Source organism: Chanodichthys erythropterus, chromosome 14 (genome assembly GCF_024489055.1).
Source record: "Chanodichthys erythropterus isolate Z2021 chromosome 14, ASM2448905v1, whole genome shotgun sequence".
NCBI classification, from domain to species: Eukaryota; Metazoa; Chordata; class Actinopteri; order Cypriniformes; family Xenocyprididae; genus Chanodichthys; species Chanodichthys erythropterus.
The window spans coordinates 29,621,688-29,636,826 of record NC_090234.1 but is presented as its reverse complement, the minus strand read 5'-3'; the positions used below and the strand labels follow the sequence as shown (position 1 = coordinate 29,636,826).

General features: G+C 34.6%; 1 protein-coding gene across 1 annotated transcript in view; it reads left to right on the top strand.

Moving 5' to 3' along the window:
• The window catches only part of hs6st3b (heparan sulfate 6-O-sulfotransferase 3b), a 71,212-nt gene that overhangs the window by 54,996 nt on the left and 1,077 nt on the right, over positions 1–15,139 (top strand). The gene's annotated exons all lie outside the window — the stretch shown is intronic.

Genomic DNA, 15,139 nt, shown 5'->3' with positions numbered 1-15,139 from the left:
AAGGTTGTTTCCACCAATTTAGAAAATAATTTATATCTTGCAATTCTGATTTTTTTTTTTTTTCAGAATTGCAAGATATAAACTCACAATTGCAAGTTATAAAGTCAGTATTCTAACCCTTTTCTCATGATTGCAAGTTTATATCTTGCAATTGCAAGTTATAAAGTCCAATTCTGAGAGAAAAAAATGACTTTTTTGTTTACTTTATATCACGCATTTCTGACTTTATGACTCACAATTGTTAGTTTATATGCAATTCTGAGAGAAAGAAAACTTGCAATTGGGAGAAAAAAGTCAGAATTGTGAGATAAAAAGTCGCAATTACATTTTTAATTTTTATTCAGTGGCAAAAACAAGCTTCCTTAGCTTTGGGATGACATGAATGAGAAAATGAGAAAATGTTTATTTTTAAATGAACTTTTTTTTTTTTTTTAAGTATGACTTAAATAAAGGTAAAAGCAGGATGTCAAAGAACATGACTTTCAGCCCTGCTGTGGTCATGATGGTCCAGCAGGTCTCCCAGCCTGGGCTATCTGGTGTTCAGCTGGTCAGCCAGCTGGTCTAGTGCCCAAAAAACAGCAAACCAGAACAGACTGGGAGATCTTCTAAGAATAGCGAGCTTAGACTGATTTAGGTTGTTTTTTTTCAGCAGGGAAAGAGTACCAGATTCACCTTTATGTGCTCTGAACAGTGATGCAGTTGTCGTGATGCTCTTGGGTCAAAGGGCAGGCTTTTCTTGCTGCATTGTAACTGCCAGTGAGTGCCATTTTCAGTATGTGCACCATGTCAACTAACCTTAATGCCGGCTTCCTGACAAGTAAATGAAGGGCCCCTCGTTCCTCTTGTTTCTTCCCAGGTGACATGCCGTCCCCATTCCGTCACTATCAAAGAGACAGAAGGAGATTCAGAGAGTCTGGAAAACGGTCCATTATGGTCTGCCAGAGGGAGTACAGGCACCATTAGGGAATGATATCCGTTACAAATAATGCATGTTTCCATGCTCTCACTCCATTCTGTCAAGAGCGACAACGGGAGAAGATTGCAGAGCAGCAGAAATGAGCGCATTACTCTTTCAGTGTAACACTAGAGAAGAAACCAGTGAGTGTATGTTGGGTACATTTGTATCCACAATTCAGTCGATCTGAATGCATCAGGTTAGTTTCATCTGGCTTGAGATCTACAAGTGAAGTGACTAATTGAAATGTTGAAATATTTAGTATTGGGGATTCAATAACAAAGTATTTTTACTGTTACTGTACGTAACTACATTTTTATGTAGTTTTCTATAGTTTATCAGGGTATTTTTATTTTGGGAAACATTTACTCATGGGCAGCATCATGTGTGGGCTTTCGCAGGCCGTGTATGACCCCCCAAATTATTTATTGTAAGTTTAAAATGATAAAAGACAGATGTATTAAACTTATAATCACATTAACCAGGGTTTATGGAAGCAGTGAAACTTTAAAGATTGAGCAGCAGATTAACAGTTATTTTGCAGATGGGCACAAATTCCATATTTTCTCATGGTTTGTGTCATTTTCCATTTGCCAGATGGCTCATTAGATGTGGTCTTTTTAAACTGCAAAAAAGAGGATAAGTATGAGTAAAAAATAAAACACCTTCAATCAGCTTGAAAGTTTAATAGCAACATGTAACTCTCTTTTGGTTATTGAATATCATTTTCAAGACATTTATGGGAATTTAATGGAATGGCTAAATTGCTTTTGAAATAGTGTAATAAACAATTTCCTCAAACCTGTGGAAAGTAGGCAGCCTGATAAAACATCTTTTCAAATAAACACAGAAAATATTTCTTTAATAAATTTACTTGTAACATGGCTCTGAAATACTTGATTCTGATTGCTCAGTTGCTGCATACTGCTGTCAAATGTCCAGTGATCGCTAAACTGTATATTATATGACACATTAACAGAAACACATATCTTGGGCAACATATACACGTGATGCAGTTCTGGGGGTATCCATCATGTTAGATCCTCTCATCATAAACTCACATAAATTAATTCATTATGTAATTAATTATTAATCAATGAATGATTTTATATAATTATTTACAGGTAGTATTACACAAAGATTAAATAATGGATTTAACATTAAAATGTAATGTCTAATGTTAAAACAGATGTTTTTAATGTAACCTCCTTCCTTTAAAGGGGACCTATTATGCCCCCTTTTTTTTATAGGATGTAATTTAAGACTCAGGTGACCCCAGAATGTGTCTGTGAAGTTTCAGCTCAAAATACATATCCAGAATAGCACTTCCTTCATTCACAGCTCCTGCATGCATCGGACACTCTGCAAAATATATGCTTGTTTTTGATTATTATCTATATCGTGATCATGCTCAGTGACATTGCAGTTCTTCTTCATCATGAAAGTTTATAATCTGCATGCGTTTTGAAGCTATACCGGTTTAAACTTCTAATTTATCATTGTCTGAGTTCACACATCAAAAGCACATGCACAGAAAGCTTGCTGTCAGACGACACGTTTTGTGAGTATTAAACTAACTTCTCTTTCACGTTTTATTGTGCTGTCAAATACACACAAATTTGTCAAAAACACACAAAGTTCACATAAACACAGTTGGTTATATCTGTGAATGTAAAAACAGCAGGGACAGAAATCGCATGTGTATATTAGATCTGTGGCGCATTTCCTTCAAAAATAAAATGAATCCACTGCATCTTCAGTGGCTCAGATGTCAGTAAATGAAGACTGTTATGTTATATACTCTTATATCCAACAACAAAACACATTCAATTGCTTACCCGACACTGTTGTCGATACAGTTGCTCCGGTGTTGAGACAATGGCGGACTGTGTACAGCTCACTCAGGGCGAGGTCTATGCTAATACAGCAGTGTCACTAATGGGCGGGGCCTGTACAAAGTGACATCATATTGTACAGAATCTGCAAATGACTTGTTCTGAGACAGTGCTTATGATTAATGGGGATTTAAAAAAAAAAAAAAGGAGTGGGTGAATTTTTATTATTATAGGGTGGTTGTGTACACACACTGCCAACACACATTTATGTTCAAACACCATCTATTATTTTGCATAATAGGTCCCCTTTAAATACTTTGGTCACTTAAAGAATAATAATTTATGCAATTTTGGTTGATATGGGATGTAGAAAGTAAGTGGTAATAAGTAATGCAAGACTTTTTAGAGAAAGTAATTATTACAGTAATCTAATTACACTGTTGAAGATGTAATTACTTTTTTAGAGTAACTTACCCAACACTGTAATTTTTCCCCTGTCACCTGGTCTTTCTTATTATCAATGTTGAAAGCAGTTATGCTGCTTAATATTTATTATATATTTATAATATTTATTATATTTGTTATTAATATTTAATATATGTGATATATTACGGAAGAGGATTAGGGCCAAGCAATAATAAAAAAAAAAAAAAACATCTCGAGATTAAAGTTGTTCAATTTCGAGAAAAAAACTCGTTAAATTTCGAGAAAAAAGTCGAAATAAAATGTTGAGAATAAACTTTTTAAATTACGGGAAAAAACTTGTTAAATTTCGAGAAAAAGGTCAAGATAAAATGTTAAGAATAAACTCATTAAATTAAAGTCGTTAAATTACAAGAACAAATTCGTTAAATTACGAATTTAAATTCGTAATTTAATGAGTTTATTCTCAACATTTTATCTCGACTTTTTTCTCGAAATTTAACGACATAAAATTTTGAATAAATGATAATGCTAATTCAAATGCACTAAAAGAAGAACCTTTTTATCATGACTTCTCTTTAACATTCATCTGAAACTGTTAATTGGAGCTTTTAGGAGACATTACAATATATATAAACATTAGTGCGCAAGGAAAAATGCTGTCAGTTTTCTTTTTTAGATGGTTCCCTTTGTATCTGCGTTCCAGAAAGAGCAATAATGAAATTGAGACTGAGGATTGTGAATGTCATTTCTGCTGTTAGGGCAGCATGTCTATTATAATGTCACTGCAGAATGTGAAATCTTAAGTGCAATGACTTCTTTAATATGCATTACTTTAGCCTTTCCTCTTGTATCCATCATCCTTACACTTGAGCCTAAAATCATTTTCATGTCTTGATTCTGTGCTGCATGTTATACTAAAGAAAAAATGTCTTTGTAAACTTTAATAAAAAAAAAATATATATATAACTTGCTCTTCCTCTGATGTCATCAATCTCCTTTGACCACGTTATATAACTTTTCATGATGCAGTCATTTTTGTTGTTGTTTTTGTTGTTGTATATTGTGTTTCACTAAATATGCCACATTGTGTAAGTCAATGTTATGTTGACTCTACCTTTTATGTTCTTGTTTGCATCGGACTGTGTTTTCTTCAGGATTTGAACTTCATTGAGCAAGTAGATGGTAATGCAGTTTCTGGCCTGAGGGAAGGAGTGCTGGTGATCTGTATTGGGATCACAGCTGCTGTTTGGCCTGAGGATCCACCAGAGGGAAGCTCAGATCTACAGAATAAAAAACCTTGACTGCTTAACACAACATTTAGAAGAACAATGAAAATCCAACAGCCTTAAAAAATCATTTGACTTAGACAGTGCACAAAGATTTGTTATTGACAAACTGGACTGGAAAAAGAAAATATGCTGGAGTTCTGAAAACTATGGATTAAGCACTATAATTTACAGAGAAGTAGTGTTCCCATTTATTAATAATATATTAATTAAAGAACAGTTAAAGTCACCATTAAATCAAAATTCACAGTTATTGTTTTAATGCAATATTGTAATATTTATTATTAATGATTTATCAATTCACATTATTTAAAAAAAAATCATGTGTATTCCCTTTTAAAATAATTTCTCCTGCCTCAACGACATTTGCTGTTCTCTAATGACATGTATACAAATCCTGAAAACTACAGAAACTAAGAAACATATGACTTTACTAAAACTTTAAAACTGGTCATAACAACAATAGTCTATTTTTCTGCTACTGTGTCTTCATATATAGATCAGAGCTCAAGTTTATTTCCAATGAAAATCACTTTTTTTTTTTTAGTACTGTTATTATCCTCTTTTCTTCTCCTCAGACAGCACTGAAAGATTCTCCTTATCTGCAGGTTTATCTGCCAGTATGTCTCTGGTCCAATATAATTTCACAGAACATATCCCTATACTGAGACAAAATGTCATAACTGATACCAATAATTAAGGCAAAAGAACAGGAGACAGGGACAATGACAGAATAAGTGATAGATGGATACAGAGCGGGAGGAGAGGAGATAGAGGTGGGGGGTGTGGTGAGATTTGTGTGAAATACAGCAGAATCAGAGGCGTGATTAATCCAGCAACCTTTAGTGGAAAGGTCTGAGGTCCCACGGGATAACTGATGGCTGTGAGACACAGGAAGAAAACTGAATGAGGAAAGGGCAGAAGTCAATAGAGGTGCTGAGTGCATTCTCAGCCTCAATAATAATTCCTTCTCTGTGCACTGTAAATACATCAGTCTCCCTAGGTGACTTTCCTGAATCTTTTCTGTCATAATTGCCAGATACCTTTGTCCACAGACCATCGACCTGTGTTCAAAGGTTTTGACTGTGAAAAAATACTGTATATTTGAAACATTTTAAATATATATATATATATATATATATATATATATATATATATATATATATATATATATATATATATATATATATATATATATATATATATATATTAGGTAATAGGTAATAATATTCTGTCATGACAACTCTGAGTATTTGGCATGGTAAAAGATATATGACAGTGTAAATGTGTTTGGTTTTGGCCGAATAGATCTGCTACGCTGCTGTTATTCTTGCTGCTGCTGCAGAGCAAATACAGGACTTACTTCTGCCAATACATAAGCAAGACATGTTGCTGCTGTACAAGCATACATGAATCACCCCGTAGCAGATCTATACAGGTGGAGCTGGGGAAGATGGAGGGTTTCCGAAAGCATGCTGCAAACTGCTATAGCAGATGCTGACCATATATTTGAAAGTTGAGCACCAAGCTCATTGGCTACTTTTGTGTTCTGCTGGTGTTCATGTGTGACAGTTGTGAACTTCACTGCATCTGATGCAGCAAGGTCAGACATGAAAAGATGTGCACATCTGAGAAGATTTTACTGGGAAAAACAGATGCTCTGCAGTTGAATCAAACTACTGTATACCAAAAGTAATAAGCTACGAATTGCCTCCTGTAGGGAGTACTAAAGCAAATGGTCTTTCCTCTCTCTCTCTCTCTCTCTCTCTCTCTCTCTCTCTCTCTCTCTTTTAGCTGATATGGCCACTTAATAAGTCACAACACTTCAAGCATCAGACAAAAGAATGGGTTTTATTCAAGACTTTTTCCTCATCAGTAAGCATTTGCCAAGTCAAAAGAGAAAGTTAAACCCTCTGTTAGTATCAAGCATAGATTGGCTACGTATATTTGGCTCTTTGGTGCATATAATTGGATAGACAATAGCAGAGTGTGATTGTGCCATTGTGGCTAATTACAGGCTTTTCAAAACCACATGTCTGAAACTGACACAGTTAGAGAGTGGAGAGCTATGTCTGGACTGTTAGCATAATGTTATTTGAAAATACACTTTTTTTTTTCCAGTTTGGTGCTGTACCTTATTCGGTTGATTGCATGTAGTTGAGCAGACTTGCTCTTTCATAGCTCAGGAGATTTAATGAAGTTCTCTGTTATTTAATTACAATATAAAGCTTTGAAATTACTGTGCATAGAACAATCTGAGAAGCAGAAGATGCAAGGGAAACGCTCCATTTGCTCTCAGTTTAATCTCAGTACTGTATAGGAGACAATTGAGATATTAATGAGGTTATTTTTCTTTCCTCTGTGTAGCACTTTAACGTTTTCATTTAAAACCAAGGGCCCACATTAGTGTGAACATCACATGCCTATTTGCAGATCCTCAGAGGAGTTGTCTAGAGTCACTTATTAATGTTCTGTGACATTTCATCTCTTCAGTCTCACCTGTTTTCACACTTCTTGTAGTTACTGCACTCTGTGAAATCTGCTATGCTGAGCTGATCTGTGTTCGGCATGTCGCCTCTAGTCAATTGACTGCTGAGTGTTATTGAGACACATTGTTCCACTCCACTATCACTCTCCCTGGATTTGAAGAGCTTCACTGGGCTTCTGATTTCATTTGACATTTGGTAAACCTCAAGTAATCTCTTAACACATTTGCCTTTGTCTGCTTTAGATTAACGACTGGGCTATTTTTGCTCGTTTGCTGCAAACTTTGCTTAAAGAAATAGCTCATTCATAACTAAACAACCTCATGTTGTGCCAAACCTGACTTTTGTTACTTACAGAAAAGTCATAAGTTTTTTTGATGTTTTTACATTTACATACGCTATTGTTCAAAATATATTTTTTAAAGAAATAAATCATTTAGTCAGCAAGGGTGTATTAAATTGATCAAAGGTGACATTAAAGACATTTATAATGTTACAAAAGCATATTAGAATGATTTCCGAAGGACTGGAGTAATGGCTGCTGAAAATTCAGCTTTGCAATCAAAGGAACAAATTACATTTTAAAATATATTAAAATAATAATAAAAACTTGATTTTTTTAAAAAAAATTTTTTAAAACTCTGTATTAAAAATTGCAATGATTTATTTTACAATAAATGCAGCCTTGGTAAGCATAAGAAACTCCTAAGAAAAATCCTACTGACCACAAACTTTTGAATGATAGTGTTCAATGAAAGGATATAGAGTCCATATGCATCCAATATGTATGAGATTTGAAAGATTTGATTTGAAAACTATTAGTGAAGGGGGGTTCAAACTTGGTTCCAAGAATCTCAAGCATTAATTTATATATATATATATATAAAAAAAGTCATATTTTTAAAGTATATTATTTAATATTAATATTTCATATTTATTGTGAAAAGTGCTATATACTCTTAAATAGTTAATAATTATTTGAATTAAACTGTTTTTTTCCTAATAATACTGTAATATAATGATTTTGTTTGCCTGTAATACAGTGACAACATAAGTGCTAGTTATTTTATTTTTAAACTATTTTTTTGAGATTAAAATGGTTGAAAACCCCTAAATTCATTTTTTTCAATTATTCCTATTCTCAGGACTCGATTTGAGGGGGGATGAGGAGGGATGGCATCCCCGTTGTTGAAAAAATGACAAAAAGCATCTCCTCTGTAAAGCCACCATTCCACCTTACCATGCCCTTTAGATTAACAGTGTTATGCATAATGTAAATCTTATCATGTAAACGAAATTTTAAAATTCTCTGTGTGATTACTAACAAACTATGAATAACATTGATTGACCAATCAGAATTCAATATTGTAACGCGCTGCCCATAGTCACGCCAGAGCTCTGATTCAAGCAAGCTTTCGTCATTATTTGCACTTGTTCAAAAGGATCAGGAGAACGGTTCAAGCGCATCTTTTGATGTTCTTTAAAAAGGGAATGTTCTTAGTGTTTTAGGAACATTCCACTGACACATTAGAACGAATAACGAACGTAGCTAAAGTGCATCGATGCCATAAGGGATCGTTGTCAAAGTGAATTATTGACAGTGAATGTCATCACCACGGTGATAATGCACACATGCATATAGGCTTTGTTAGTTACATGTACATGTGTTTATTTATTTTATTTAATAAAAACTATGGGCTTTGTTCATACTCTGATGTTTAAAACTGCTTGGACCGTCCATTCAAGACAGCTAACAAAGACTGTACCACTAATTGTTTGTTATAAGAACTCAAGAGTTGCATTTAATTCAGAAATAACACTATTCTTTTTGTCTAAACTATCCAATGTTTGGCCTCTGGAGCGCTGAAAAGTGTGGTGCTCAAAAATAACCCAGATAGCAACTTTGTGCCGGCCCAGATCTGGCCTACATCTGCCATGCGTAGTATGATGATCTGGGCCACATGGTGTGGAATGATGGCACTTGGGCGGACGGCTCTTGTTTGCCAGATTTGAGCCACAAGCAGGCCATAGCAATGCCATATGTCAGCCAAGAGCAAATAAATAAACCAGCTTCACATATTAATAACGACATTGACTTTCTTTCTGTCATTCATCTACAAAAGTTCTTTGTGAGAATTAACAGATGTGAACTAAAGCAAGTACTGACCACCATAAAGGTAACTTCAAACTTTATTATTTTATTCAATAAAACATCAACATCTAATCCTCTGTTAATTCTCAATAATAACTTTAATATGAAATAAAGTCTGGATTGTAATAAGTGAAAATGCTGAGATCTTGAGAGATCTGTTAGTGTTTCATGTTCTGTTGGGATTTAGAGGGTTTCTATCGTGTGTTTTGTGGGTCACCATTGTGCTGGAGAGTAGAGCCTGTGCTTCAGTCCAGGATGAGCCAGAAAACATCAATGTTATGCTGCATGTTGCTTTATTTCAGAGGCAATAACATATAGTTACAGTCATTCATTCATGTGTGTTCATTCTGGTTAAATACAAGAGATTTAACGGACATTAGACAACACTGCAAAATCAAGTTGTTTATTGTCCAACGTTCCCAATTTTTCTGATGCATGTTTTTAATTTAATTTCATATGTTGTTATTAATTCAGTGTTTATAATGCTAATACTTGAACTTCAAATAATTTTAACCCAAATGAGTTCGGTCATGAGATTTTAAAGACAGTCGGTTTTGTTCGGTTACAAACATTTAAAAACAGTTGGTTTTGTTCCTTTACAAGATTTCAATGACAGTCGGTTTTGTTCCTTTACGAGATTTCAGTGACTGCCGGTTTTGTTTGGTCATGAGATTTTAAATATAGACGGTTTTGTTAGGTTAGAAAATTTTAAAGACAGTCAGTTTTGTTTCTTTACGAGATTTCAGTGACTGTTGTTTTTGTTTGGTTACAAGATTTTAAAGACAGTAAGGGACGGTTTCCCGGGGTTTAAATTAAGCCAGGATAGGCCTTTATCTAGAATAGTAAATCGTGGCTTAAAAAATGGCTTTCTGAAACAAGATTAAGTACGGATTACTAAAACCTGGACTATGGAGTCCTAAATTAAAATAAACTAGATTAATTTAAAACCAACTGTGCTAATCTGAATTAGCATGAGAGAGGTTGCCTAGAAAACATGGAATGAACCAAGAAAAGCTTAAAATTGCATGGAACTGAGAAGAAAATCCAAAGAAAACAATGGCAGCAGAAAAAGACTGCAATCCAATAAACACTTTACTAAACAAGAGACAGTTCTTTTAAAGCAAGCAAAATACATCAGCTGTGAAAAAAAAGAAATTCCTGGAAATCTGTTTGTATCTATTTAAATAGATGAATTCTAATAATCCTATGATTATTAATGCTTTTGTTTTGTCCTTTAGCAACAAACTAAACATAACTATTTACACGTCATAATCAGTGTTTGCAGTCTAGAAATTATACTGGTTTGATCAAAGCACTATCATAGTGATTGCTTCATTACTTTACTTTACTTTACTTTACTTTACTTTACTTTACTTTACTTACTTTACTTTACTTTACTTTACTTTACTTTACTTTACTTTACTTTACTTTTTACTTTACTTTACTTTACTTTACTTTACTTTACTTTACTTTACTTTACTTTACAAAAGCCAAGTCTTGCTAGCAGGTCCTCAACACTTCACCACAACGGTAATCTCCAAAAAATCACTAACATAAAAACTTTTTCAAAAACTCCAAAGCACTATCATACTGGTTGTTTCAATATATATGTTATTTTCATATATATATATATATATATATATATATATATATATATATATATATATATATATATATATAAAAACAATCACAAGCTCTACACTTCACAAGAAGTCTCATGCATAAAATGCATAAAATAACACTTTTTCAACATTTACTCTCCCACTTCAGCCTGGTGCAAAGCATTATTGGGAAGTAAAAATCCTGTTTGATTGGGTTACTTGACTGAAACGTTATTTCAAAATGAAAACATCAAGTGAGTTCTAATTCAAGTCAATTTAACATGAATCAATCACATTTGAACCAGAAACAATGATGTTAAATCAAAATACACTGTTTAACTAAAGTGAACAGCACTAAATATATATATATATATATATATATATATATATATATATATATATATATATATATATATATATATATATATATATATATATATATATAGCCTTTAAACCAATAAATAAAAATGTTTAAGGTACATTAGCCCCCCCAGTCCCGCTGATGACCCCACCATCCCCCTTGAATTTTTTTTTACCTCTGCCTATACTATAAGTCAAGAGAGACAGGCAGTATATTCTAAGACATTTCCCAGTAATTCAGTAACATTTTGTGGGCAGAAATGGGTGCTTCGTGGAATGTTTGTGGGCTATGACTCAAAAACGTATCATCGAGCAGAAATAAATGAGCATGGCTCACCACAATTGCGCTTGGGCTTTTGTTGGCTGAGGTAAAGGGCCAGGCTGGAGCCGTTTGAGGCTAATATACTGTGACACTGATGGCGCTCACTATGACCTTTTTGCAGTCAGCTTGTTCTGACACCACTTCCTGCATGTGCTTGTGTCCCTGGGACAGGCTAATGAGAGAGTGTCTGCACTCCACCCACTCTGAAAGACGAGCTTGATACAGCTGCTGCCGGCAGGGTTCTAATCATACCCTACAGCCTGACACCCCTCTATACTGCATGTGTGCGTTAAACCCTGACACGTCTCCCCTCCCACACAACATCATCATCGTGTAATGCTAGCTACTGATTTTCCACAATGTATACTTCCTCACCAGATTCTTTGAAGTATAAATTATTCTCACCTTGGAATTTAAAGGATTAGTTCACTTTCAAATGAATATTATCCCAAGCTTTACGAAGAAAGTGCAAAACTCTTGCAGTTCAAAAAGTTTATGCTACGTGCTTTCCCTATTCAACTTACTGACAAAGTGTAACTGATGCGACGCCAGTTTACACTTTCTTCGTAAGTTGAATACGGAAGGCGGTCTGGTGGAGGCTGGATATTTTACTTCATAACTTGTCAAATATGGATTTAGTTGTTTTTTTTTTTTTTTTTACACAAAAGCATCGCTTCGCTTCAGAAGACCTTTATCCTGGAGATCACTGATTGACAGTATTAAATATAGTCCCAGATTACTAGAAAACACAAACTATCTTTGTCAGAGGTACAGTTTAGTCAAAGCCCTTGAAATCTTCTGGAGTCAGAGAAGCTGAGAGAGAGGCTGCGATATCTATCCCAGGCGTCTGGCATCTCTGGGGGAACATCAGAGCTACTGCCTCATTCACTATTCTTCCCAGCACAGAGGCGGTCGCCACCTGCTTCAGTCCCATTCTCCATCAGACCATGACTGTGCCTGGTTCTTCTCTCTTCATTAACGCATCGGCCTGCTGCTAATAACACTTTGGTGGCATCTGTTCCCTCACGTGATTTTCAAACATAAGCGCAAAAGATAACAGTTGTGATCTAATTTACTGAATGTAGACCTGTGTCTGTTCTACAGCATCAAATACAACAATTTTAACTTTTACATTTAGATAAAGTGAACATATCAAAATTGACCCTATTTGTTTTCTTTAAGCACTTTCCTGTTGAATTGTAATTGATTTGTTGTGCATGTTATTCCAAATGAAGAAATTTGTCTTCATAATCTTTAATCAAAATAATGACACGAAATTAGACCATGTGGACTATTTAGTAAGGATATCCAATAGCCAAATACTGTAGCTATTTAGGCATCATTTTAGGGAGAATAGCCAGAGCTCCCTTCTGGTATGTACCTTTTCACCAGACTTTTCACCATTCAGTCAATTCCCACAATGCATATTGTTTTACTCAGAAATACACTATTACAGTAAAATGTACGGAGCCCCGTACATGACATGCAGTGGAAAAAAAAAAAAATGTGGTCAAGATTTAAGAATAAGTTCGAACAACTTTTTAATTCATGGCCACATTTTATTTATTTGTTCCCTCATTTTATTTAAATTGTGGCCACAATTTAACTAAAATTAGGACAACGTGGCCATGATTAACCTTGTAGGAAAGTTGTAGGAACTTGTGGCCTACTGTGGTCTCCATAAAAATGGGTTAGGAATGGGAAATTCCCAAAACGATTTTCTTAAAGCAGAACTAAGCAAGATTCGCGAAGCTCTCCCTACAGTTTCCTTCAGTGAATGACACTGTCATAAATACTCCAAGCGCAGTTTTGCAAATACAGTACAATAAAGAGGAGGTGGGTAATTTGCAAATACAGTACACTCGATGGAGGTGGGTAATTTTCCAAATTGTCTTATAAAGACATAATATATACATTGTTTTTGAATTACCGTAAAGCATTTTGTCAGTCTCGCGTGAACGTGAACATGAGGCGAGATTGTGTCGGGTCGATGCAGCTCAAGTTGCAAGTGCTGTATTCTGGCGTAGACTTGCCAGATGGGGTTAGTGCACGCCTCAAACACACTACAAGTCAATTAACCATCGTAAGGACTTAGAAAACTATTTTTGAAGGTAAAAAAAGTTACTTAGTTCTGCTTTAACCATTTACTGCTATGCTAAACTATAAGCTATTAGGTGGGTCCCAATTTGCATACTTGTTCATTGTGTTCACTCTGATAATATTTAAAAAAGAACAAGTGCCTGGATGATGCCCTTAATTAACCGAAAAACAAAGCGTGGAATGTTGAAGACTTCATGCACTCAGCTGTTGCAACTTTAATTACATAACGGAAGGGGAAGGTCTATCAGACACCGATGCTGAATGACAAAATAACCATATAAAAGTCATACACTGTGCATAAGTACACAACCTAACTGAAAACACTATGCTTTAACCATTTTTAGCTTCCATAAAATTTTGACTTAGATTACGCACTGTTTCTCATTCTTGAGTCATTTATTCAATATATCACTATTTAATCTACAAATGTCCTCCATGCTGCACTGCTGAGGACAAATTAATTGAGACATGTTTCATTTTTTTCACCCTTCTGTGGCTGTCCTCTGGCTTACAAGGATTGAAAAGATGGACTTTCTCTGTAAGAGACGCAGTGATGTGTGTAAAAAGAATATGTTCCATTTTGCAGCCGCTCTGTGCTGAAAGTGCTATTGGATTACATTGTATGGCTGAAATGTTGAGGTTAGATGACAGGTCGATAAGGTTCATCATGGTTATCACAGATTTTCATAAAAAAGAATAATACATAAAGCACTGCAGAATAGAGCTGTTTGTTCATTATGTTAATTTGCTTTCTGGAAAGGCCAATTATTCATGAGTACCCTCTGGAATTTCCTATGGGCTTTAAAACTCATGGGGTTTTTTACTCATTACTGGTTTGGTTTTCACTTATATGAGTAAAATAAAGTATGTGGCATACAGTATTTGAAGGACAGTACTTTTGTTCTACAACATAAAATACTAATTAAATTGCTAGCAAGTTGCTAAAAGAACGTGAACTATCTTAAGGATTCAAGCGTACATGCCTGACAAATTGTAGTCTAGCAATGTATTAATTAAATATGTTTTTACGTTACATTTAGTGATTTAGCAGACACATTTGACCATGTTTAAGTCCCACTTTTAAAACTGTTTTCAGTTTACCAGTAAATTAAGACCTGTGGTTAATGTTACTCAAAGAGACGTTCATGTTTTGTTTTATAATATGAAATACAAATTTGCTTTAACGTGCATTTTGGAATGCAACATGCACGAACCTTCCTATACTTGTAATGAGAAGTGCTTATCAATAAAAGAGAAACTTTAAGAGCTTCCCGTGGGGGTAACAGTGCTAACCTGTGGTTAAAGGGATAGTTAACCTAAAAATGTAAGTTCTGTTATTAATTACTCTCCCTCATGTCGTTCCACCCCCGTAAGACCTTCGTTGATCTTCAGAACACAAATTAAGATATTTTTGTTAAAATCCAATGGCTCAGTGAGCCTTCCATTGCCAGCAATATAATTAATACTTTCAGATGCTCAGAAAGCTACTAAAGACATATTTAAAAGAGTTTATGTGATTACAGTGGTTCAACTTTAATGTTATGAAGAATACTTTTTGAGCGCCAAAAAAAAACTAAATGACACCTTTATTTAACAATATCTAGTGATGGGTGATT